Here is an 11,283-nt window from a genome sequence, read left to right on the forward strand (position 1 = left end):
CATATTTTTACTCTAAGTTTATATGGAAGCAGAAAAGAATTGAAGGTTGTATTGCCCTATATACCAGTTTAACCATGTTCTAGGGATTTTTTTTTGTAGACTTTACTTCTGCTCCTCTTGTTGGAGATACTAGATTTTGTAGCTGTTTATATGCACAAGAATCACTGTTTTCAGATCTACAAACTGTTTTCTGTTAATGTGGCTTGTCTCTCTCTTAGCCACGGTCAGTTCTCAGAAGGCATTTTACAAGCTGTGATGGTTATTCTCAGTTAAGTAGTTGACTATATCTGGTCCCAAAACCCAATGGAGGACACACCTGTGAGGGATTTTTGATTCATGTGAAGTAGGAAGATTCAGTTCAATCCAGTTTATAGGAAGATAAGCATTTAATCCAGATCTTCTGATCTGGGAAAAGACATGCCTTAAAAACAGATCTTCAGGCATTAAAGACATAACTTTAATCCTGATCTAATCTGGGCCATGTCTTCTGCTCGAAGCCTATAAAAGGACATAGAAGAAAGAAACTTTTGTTTGTTGTGGTCTACCCTTGCTCTATTAGCAAGTTCTTTGCTTCACCAGTGTTAGAGCCTACTTTGTTGGTATTCCAGCACATACTGAAGACCAGCTGAGGCATTCAGCCTCCTGGACCTGAGCAACTACCAAATTCTTGGACTTTCTGTTCATCTGTGCCAGCCATTATTTGACAAGTTGAAAGACAGTCTGTAAGTCATTTAATAAATCCCATTTTTATATATATATATATATATATATATATATATATATATATATTCATTCTATAAAATCAGTTACTATAGAGTACTCCAACTAATACACTAACATCCTCACAGATTCCATTACTGTAAGATTTTTAGTGTGTTTGGAAACATCATGTCTCTGAAACTGACAGTTGAATGCATTTGTGTGGTCATATAAACAAGTGTCCTTTCTCTGACCCATTTTACCCCCTCACTTAGAATATCAATACCAGGAAGACATTATGGACACTTTGTAGTTCAGCTCTTTCTACTTTTATCAAGCTATCATTATGCTGAAATTGATCAGTGTATAGAATTAGCCATGGATCATAATCAAAAAGAGCTGTCTTCCTTCACTGCTCTTTCCAGACAACCATAATTAAGTCCCCACTGTTATGTTCAAACCCAACTATTGATCCATTTCCAGTTCCAGGAAGCTCACATGCTTTCAATGGAAACCTTTGCTTAAGTAAGAAAATTGCAAGAACTGAAGCAAGTCATCAAAAATCTAAAGACACTATTGGTGAGAGCAAGACTTTCTAGGAATAATGGATTTGAGGATTGCATAGATTACAGCATTTAAAGATGTAAACACAATGAAAGCAAAGCAGGGTTATAGTACGAGGGAAAGAAGAAAGGTGAACAGCTCGCTACAATTTTAAGCCTATTGTTACTTTTGGTTAATATAACTTATAATAATTTCTCATGGAGACAGAAATCTTACTTGTCCTAGTTTTACTTCTGTTACTGTGATAAAATATCTTTACCAAAGACAGCTTTAGGGAAAAAAAAAAAAGATCATTCCAAGGAAATCAAGGCAGGGATTTAAAGCATCACATTCATGATCAAGGCCAGAGAGAGATGAATACATGCTAGCTGCTTAATTGCTTGCTACTCGCTAGCTGTTTATACATTTATACAGTTTAGGACTCCTTGCCTACTTATGGTGTTACTGATACTGGGCTTCTGGATCTACTAACATAATAACAAATATACAGTCTCACAAGCCAAACTGATCTAAATAAATTCTAGCAATGACTTTCACCCAGGTAATTTTAGGTTGTATCAAATTTACATTTAGAACCACCATTCTGCTTAAAAAGAACTAAATTCATGATCATAATTTAAGTATGCACATCTAGAAAAATTTCTATCACTCTGATGGTTTTACTACTTGAAAAAAAAAAGACTCTAAACTAAATATATACTTCATTTACATACAATTGTCCCCTTGCATACCAATGCCAGCTTACTGATTAAAAAAGTTTAGATAGGTCCCTGGACTTAAGTTAATGTTTCAACCAGTAAGAACTAAAGTTAGTGTTTCAATACAAATTGACTCTTTTTATATGGATTACATTTAAATAAAAAAGATGTTTTGGTCCATTGTTTTATTGAGAGTAGTCACTAAAGGATATTTATATTGAGTGTTTAAAAATCTATTATTAACAGCACTAGGAGACCCTCTACTCCAATTAAAACCTGTGTTTATATTTTCTATTACCTAAAGTTGTTCCCTAGATTGTCATTAATTACCACAGCTATCTAGTCAGCATCTAAATTTATTGTACATCTGTTGTTTACCTGCTATAAATTCTATATATGCATGGGACTATTTTTAATTACTAAACTATACATTTATTTTTTAAAAATTAGTTTTACTTTATATATAGTTCAACTATGCTCATAAACTTTAAATTATTTAGATTAGACTGAAGATTAGCTCATGCATTTTAGTACAATTCATTGTGGTAATATGTTTTTTGGAGGGGGGGTTGTTTTTGTTTGGAATTACAGTAAATTATTGAGTATCCAAAGTCAAAGTCAAATCGTTTTTCCTTTCAATTTGTAAATTTTTTCATTAGTTGTACTATAGAAACCAAAGAACGCTAAATTTTATTACATTCTTAGGAAAAAGTTAAATTGACTGTGATGCAAAGAATTAGGACTTACCATGTTACTTGTACTTAGGGTATAACTACAAACACTTTTCATTCGTTCAATTAAGGATGAACTCAATTGAAACATGAGCCATACATAACATAACACATCCAAGAGTTTTCTGTAATAGTAACCATTTAAATTACTCCAATTTATCCCCCGTGGTGGCAGCACATCCCACGATACTCCAATGTTCTGGATTCCCAAATGAAAGACACATACATACAGCCTTTATATTTTGATATGCCTTAATCTGCTCAATGGCTGGGCTACTTCTTAACCTCCACATAGCTAATGGACCTCCCTCTGATATTCCCAAGTCATCACCCACTAAAATCTATATTCCATCTTCGCTGTCCTGGATCCAGTCAGACAGCCCTCTGAAGGCTACTTCCACCTCCCGCCTCCCTCCCCCACCCACTCCCAAGCCCCTAGGCTCCTACATGGCAGCTGTATGTCTATCCTGCACCTTCTCACTCCTGGTGTCTGCTTTCTTCCACCTTCTCCCAACATGGCAGATCTCCTTCTTGCTTACTCCTTCCTCAGTCCCTTGTGAATAAGGGAATGTTTTGTCATGGCATTGTAGAGAATAAGTGTGTTTATTCATTCTCTCAACAAATATTAATTAATACCTTGTGAGGAGTGGGTATGGTAGCAATCCCAAGGTGGCGCCCGGGCCTGCAGCTAAGTCTCATGACTTGCACCTGACTTCCTCATACACCCTGATTAAGCCACGTCCACTGGGTGAACTGCGCAGGTGTACCATGATGCAAGATCAGACCATATGACGAGTGATGATTCTGGCCAATGGACTGCTGTTATGTGGACTGGGCTGATGGGGCATGGTTGAGAGGATATATAAGGGATTGCGATTGGGGGCGGGTTGTTGTTGTTTTTTCCTGGAGAGATTGATTTCTGGAGAGAGATTCATGCATGCTATTGAAAGTTCCTGAATAAACTGCTTTGAGAAGAGCATACTGTTGTCGCTCTTTTCTGCTGGTCGGAATAGGAAGCGACAATATCTAAAAAATAAAATCCATTGATTGGCCAGTACTGTGGTCAAAGAGACAATATGTGCTAGCTTAATTTTTGCTTCCTTCTCTATTCCTTGAATTTTGTTGCAAGTGTCAGGAGTCCCTACTTTCTTTCTAATATGGTTTCTTGTCTTCTTCACCACCCTGTAATTTCACAGATGAAATTCATGCTAGCTGTGCTCAACACAGGACACTGGACAGCACCTGATTTTCATGAACAGAGACCTTGCTTTTGTTCTCCCCTCAATGCAGGATAGCTCTCCAGATGGCCTTCAACTCCCTCTTTCACATATTTGGTTTCCAGTTATCATAGAATGTGTTGGGAATGCAAGATTGTCAGATAAAGTGGAAGCTGACTGAAAAGCCCAGGCTGTATCTCAGTCCTCTCTGAGAAACAAGAAAGGTTTTTTTTCTTTTTTCAATAATTTAGCCTTAATTGCTCTGAGGTTGTAGAATCTAAGACTCCTGGTAGATGGCCTTTTGAGTTCCCTCAGTTACCTGCAAGTAAGACATGCATCAGTACACCTCCAATGGCTCCAGCTAGTTCCTTGAGCAAAGAGGGATGGACTCGCTGTGAATTGTTGTCACTATTTCTTTGGAACTAACATTAACATTCTATAAGACAAGGAAGGTAAAGTAGTTTGTATCAGGGGTACTTGTACCTTAGTAATTGTTAGGTTTAGACAGAGAACCTCATGTCTTCTTTAAATGAACTAACAGCGTATCATAGCTACATGCTTCCATAACCCCCCATGCTTAGAACTCTCCCAACCAGTAGAGCTAACAAGTCCTTGTTATTTAATGATGAAGAGGAATATGAAGTTTTAAGACTTGTTTAATAGACTCTAAAAGACTTTAAAAGCAAAGAAATTGCATTTGGTTAAGTTTTAAAAATTCAGTTTGGAGTATACAAATATAACTTACTCTAATTGTTAAAATAGTCTAGAGTAATTATACTATTATCTGCTATGTTATGCCTAAAAACGGAACATTAAGAATGTCAGAGGAAATATACATATTTGGCCATCTTAGAATTATTTTATGATAGCTCTTTTAGAACAACTAATCAGTTTCAAAATACGTATTGATGTCTTCATGTCCAAAGCAATTTGAGAAAGAAAGGGTTTAATTGGCTTACATATTCAGATCACACAGTCTGTAGAATGTTGCTTTCTGACTTGCCTCCTATGGCTTGCTCAGCTTAGTTTTTTTAATATCACCCAGGACCAGTGCCCAGGGTGGCACTTTACACAGTGGGCTAGGGCTCTACACATCAATTACTTCTTAATCAATAAAATGTCTTATGGACTTGCCTAAAGGCCAGTGTGATGGAGGCAGTTTTTCAATTGAGATTTTCTCTCTCCAGATGACCCTAGACTGGGTCAAATTAACCAAAAACTAACTAGCACATAGGGGGACTATGAATGAAGACTATATAGCTCTGGGGAACAATCCTGAAAAAGATTTACTAAACACAAACACTCATATTGATATTAAATATATAGCTTCAGAGTACTAAGTTGGAAAGACACATTTTTATATGAATACTAATGTCATCCAACAATAATCAACCTGCCTCCAGGTTCCTACCTTGAGTTCCTGCCCTGGATTTTGTTAATGGCCTTTATCACAGTAATATAAAGCAAAATAAGACACGTCACACATAAACTTCTTTGGAATTGATTGGTCAATCACCTGGGTCTGCTGGAAATGAATTTTTAAATGTACAGAGGGCAAAGTCAAATAAAAGCACTATAAATTATAACATCTAGATTAAAGAAATCTATAATAAAAATATATATTCACCTTTACAATAAAATGCAACCTTAACCATGTATCCTTGGGCAACGTCCTCTGTATCCTTGCACACAGCCTTGCTCACAGAGCTGTGAACCTTGGTCCAGAATAAGGACGGGGTAAGGGTATGAATAAGTGTGGCTGTGACAGAGCCAGCCTTTGTCATGCCTCAGTCATGTTTATCAGCTCAGTGACTGGGACTTTTTCCTGTTTCTGTGAATCGTGCTCCTGGATGGGAGCCTGAAAAAGAAAAGCAAACATCTTGAAAACAGACTGTGTGGCATCCCATGGGCTGCGTGCCACAGAACTGGAGGCATTCACAACAAGGATTCCATGAGCACTACAAGGAAGCAGCCCAAGTGCTTAAAGCATTTTAAGCATTTTTTCCATTAAAGGTAACATTTAATACCATTCATCTTTAACTTCCTGTGAGGCCTCTTCCTCCATATCTGTTATCTTTAGCCTACTGTGGCGGTGACAGTGATTTATCAAACTGTTATATCTTGTTTATCCTCATAAGGGAACAGGGTTGGGCCAGAACCTGTTTCACAAAACCCTAAGTCTCTGAAGCATACATTTAAACCTGTTTCACTCAAAGTTTATGGTCTTCTGGTACTGTGAAATGTTAAGCCTGTTATTATTGCATAGCATTAATATGCACATATAATATGTGCTCTCACCCAATTCCAAGGCTCTGTGTTTAATACTGAAGTGAGCATTTGTTCTCTGTTAAGACTATTCAAGATTATTCTTCCACTGTAGATTTTATAAATGCCTATTCCAATTTAGTTGTATTCTTCACATAATTTTACTTGTTGATAATCAACTGATACTTCCTTAGATATTCATTAGACTAATATTCTTTGATTTGCTCATTTAGTGTAACATATGTTCAGCCTTGTCATTGTATGAGAGGTTCTTCTTTCTCAACACCATCCTCTATTTCAGGGCAAGCCTCTATAAATCCAAGCATCCTCAACACACCTGTCCTATGTTCCTGTCATCAAAACTGTGCCCCCTCCCCAACCTCTCCTGGTGCTGACGACTAGAAAACACAATTCTTCATGACATCATCATTGAAGGATGATGGATTTGGTAACTGGGTCTGTCTGATAAGCAGGGGCACCATGACTGCACTGGTCAGTGGATGGATACTCCCTGGAAAATAGCACTCAAATTCATAACAGCTCAAATTTCATGAACTACAAATATACTTTATTATGAGGCTTCTAAAAGTCTCCTTTTGACTTCTCTGAGTAAGATTTGGTTATTTTTTGTTGTCTGTTGAAATAATAACTTATAAAACATGTTAATTATTGAGCAAATGTTAAGCACTATAGTGTTAAGCACTATTCTAAAGGTTCTAATATATTAATTAACCATAGGAGTCAAAAATTTTTGCTCTTATTGACCTCCTTTTCTAGAGGAAAAAAAAACCAGATAATTATTTGGTGGAATTATAATGGAAGCAGAAACAGATAAATCTATACAAATGAGGTTATGTCATTTTACAGCTAATTTTGAAGAAGGCCAAGGGACAGGAAGCTTGTTCAGAGACGAACCTGGACCAATCTGACTGCAAATCCTGAGTTTTACCTACAGCTCTTGGATATATTTCAGATCCGTGTTAGCTAACTTTCTGATTAGTGTGCCCCTCTGACATGCTGCATTGAACTTGTTTCATTTTGCTGTTAGCACTCCAAAATGAGTATGTTGGCCTTGGTTTTTCTTTCCTGCTTCAAATGGAGACTTCCCAATACATTCTTAGATTTCAGGAACGTTTTATTGGCTGCCTTCAAAGGCTCTTCAATATCACCCCAATCCCTGTTTCTTATTTCCTACAACCACCACATTCAGGAGTTCCACTTAGGATTTATCATTCTCTATAATCTCTAATATGGCAAGAGGTATGCTCATATATGCAGAATATTTAAATTTAAGGCTTGTTTAAATATTACCATTATATGAAAACTTCAATCACCTGGTTTAAAGTGATTTTTGTAAACTCTCTTTTCCAAAAGTTTATTTAGTGATTTCTTTGATATTGTGACTTATTTTCCAAGATATAATTTTAGGAACAACAAGATCAACTATGTAAAGCTAGACTTGAATCCAGTCATTGCTGAAAGTTAATGCAAACTGCCCAAAGACATGTCTGTTCTTTTAAGGTTTCCATTACTATGAAGAGATACCATGACCAAGGCAACTCTTATAAAGATACTATTTAATTGGGGCTAACTTATACTTTCAGAGGTTTAGTTTATTATCATCATGGCAGGAAACATGGCAGCATCAAGGTAGACACAGTGTTGGAGGATCTGAGAACTCTACATCTTGATCTGAAGGCAAACAGGAGAAAAATGGAATCCCACGCTGGGTGGAGGTTGAGTATAGAAGACTTCAAATTCTGCCTCCATAGTGACGTACTTTCTCCAAAAAGGCCATACTTTAGAATAGTGCCATTCCCTATGGGCCACGTATTCAAACACATGATTACTTGTGGGTGGGGGCATTCCTTCAATTTCTTAGCCTCAAGATAGTTGTTCTTTTCTTATTCCCCTCCTTAATTTTCCTTAGACACATAATAGTTACAATTCTTCACCACAACCTTTTTGTAACTGACCCCACCATTCAATGTCAAGTCAAAGAAAAACACAGTAAGGATTAGTTAGGAAAATACAGTCAGGGTTAATTAGGAAAATGAGAGCCATAGATCTCATTTAATCATTATCATGTCACTGTTAGTTCACTATATGTTTTAAGGATTCTTACACTAATCCTATCCTGTCAACTGTGCTCTTGGCAATTGCCCCAAATTTGCCATTCATCCATCTAGCTCAAGTCTATCTTGTCCTTCAAAAGTAGAGTGAACACTCACTTTTAGTAATTCATGCTTGTTTTCCATATTCCATCTTTACACACAAATGAAAGAGATCAACATTTGTTTTTGCTATTGATTAAAATGAAATGATGGGAAGTTGATAATTTGTACTGAATTATAGTACAGCAAATGATGTTTTAAGCACTGTAAACATACTGATTGGGTTATCACTACGATTGGATTCAGTGGGTATCATTATTATTTTCGTTTGATAGTTGTAGAAATAGGGGCCATGGAGGATTAGGAAACTTGTTCTGAATTTTATAAATATTAAGCTACAAAATGAAGCTTCAGAAAATATGGCCCCAGAGTCAGTTCTCTACTCTTGTGTTCTTTGTACTAAAATTATCCAGTAAAAGGAAGGAAAAGTCTATCCTTAGAACTTTAGGGTGAAATACAAAATATGCCCTATGCCCAAGAAGCATCCTTTGGTAAACAACAGTCAGGGATGTTTGTACACTGTTCTGGGAGAGATATTGCTTGCTTCTCACTTTGCTGGAATATTCATAATTTCATGAGATGTCCTGAGGCATGACAGGGTGACATTTTCACTTTTAGTGATTAAAAAAGCAAACAAACAGCACAAACACAAATAAAAACACCCCTATGTACCATTCAAGAGAATTTGAATTTTTATTACTCTGAGCTTACATACTTTGTTTCAGATAAATTGTGGGCCAAATAACCTTATTTTCTTTTTTCTTTTTTTCTTTCTTTCTTTTCTTTTCTTTCTTTTTTTTTTCTTTTTTTGGTGATGGTGTTAAAAGCTACCCATGGAAAATTCCCTTTGCATTACAAATACTTTGAAAACTTAGCCAAAGATGACAACTGTCTCTTGCTAAGGGGCCAAGTAAAAGCTGTGCTCCATAAGAAATAGTAACGTTAAATATAAATATTTGAGGCATGACATTCTGCATCTCCCTTAATCTGCTATTCAGAAAAGACAATTTTAAGTTTAGGGTGTCTCTCTAGCCTTAAACTTGGTTTATATGTCAACTTTGTTTATGACTTCTAGTGGATGAATGAAGGAAGACAGGTGCAAATATTTACAAAACAGTAAAATATTTCTTTTCTATGGCACACTTTTAATTATTTGTCCCTTCACTTTAGGATAGAAAAATATAAAAAAAAAGAAAAAAAACCACTGAAAATATTTTCATGTCCTTTTGCTCAAGTAGATAACAAGCAATTTAATTGTCATCTAGAAACAGCTGTCTAGGTAAGAAAAAAGATATGATAAAAGGCCTGAACCATTCCTCATTTCTTCAAAGAGAAAATATTCATACATATTCACATATGAATAAATTATTAATTTTTGTAAGTTATAACAGTGAGAATTAGAAAGCTGCAAGAAATTTTGCTGAAATTTGCATAATATGAAAAGATGCATCAGGCAGTTTTGTTCTGAACTCAGTGTTCTTAATATAGTAATAGATCATATTAATGTTACCTTTATATAGCCAAGTGGACAGAGACACATTGAGGAAAGCTTTCTAATGAACACAGAGGACAAATAAATAGCATATAGTCGTTTTCATATTCTTCATTTATTGTTGTACAAGATCTTCATTTAAAGCAACCACACCATTGTATTAACGTAATGACCATAGAAACATCACTGTGAAACAAATGAGATTGTTTACACTTTAATATATGAACAGTGTATTATTTACCTTCTTATTTTACTTTGCACAGTATGATATAAACTTTTGTAGTATTTCAAAGTCAAATTAGAACTACTTGTAATTTGGTTGAGTCTCTATTGTCAGTTTGCATCCAGCATATCTGCCTGGGTCTCTGAGAAAAGACATAACTGAGTGTCTCATCTACTGACCCTAATACTACATTGGCTCAAGAACCTCCATTCCAATCAGATCACAATATAGATTATGTATAAGAGAATAAATGTACAGAACTGCTTTCCTAATGTGATGTAAGAATCTTAAATCAAATGCTTGTGAAGAACTGTCCAGACATTGATGTCTATGCAAGATGTGTTCTCTTCCTCCCAATTGAAGTATTTGTTTCAAGCAGACCAAAAGCCAGAGACCATCCAGGTGCTGGGAAACTCACATTCCTCTACCTGACAGTACCTCATCAATGAACATGGGAAATATTTGTTTCTACCAAATAAGAGGCTGCCTCATGAATCAAAACTTTTTCATCCAGTTATTCCACTGAATCCCCCATTTCTAACTTCTGAATGTTCTCTGGAAGGTATGGATTGGTGGTCCCCCAGGAAGCATAATAAAACAATACCTATATTTTTACAACAAATTACGAATCATTATGACAGGAGGGAGTGGAACAGGAATCTGACATTTTCAAGGTTCTCTCATTACATTTGCAATGTAGGATGATAGATGTTTTTTTCAGACCTGATTTAAGATTACCTTCAAGAGTATAGTAGCACATATTCCAACAAAGCTATGCTAGCACCAGGCACTTATGATAGCATTGCTCTTTCTATATTAGTGGGTAGTTTCTGGCTTAACTGTAAAAAAAATTTACAATGCTGGAGTAAGTCTACGCACCAGTGTCTCTTTAGACAAATCTATGGTGGATAGAAGGTAGGGGATGAGCTTCAGAAAGCACCATTAATTGTGAGTGCATACAGATTGGTTGTAGACTTGACCTCATGGATTTACTGCCATCAGGGCAACCGTGAGATCTGGACGTCATGGGAAGATGCTTTCTGTCAGCCTCTCATTTCTAATTCCAATTGTGCCCTTGACATTCATTTAATAAATAATTAATAGTGTTAATTAATATTAATAAAATAATAGCAATTTCTAATAACAACTGCAGTTTCCCTCTCTGCTGCCTAGTGAGAATATCTGATCATGTGTGTGGAGTTTAGTCTATTTCTTTACCA

This window comes from Mus musculus, chromosome 8 (assembly GCF_000001635.26).
Source record: "Mus musculus strain C57BL/6J chromosome 8, GRCm38.p6 C57BL/6J".
Lineage (NCBI taxonomy): Eukaryota > Metazoa > Chordata > Mammalia > Rodentia > Muridae > Mus > Mus musculus.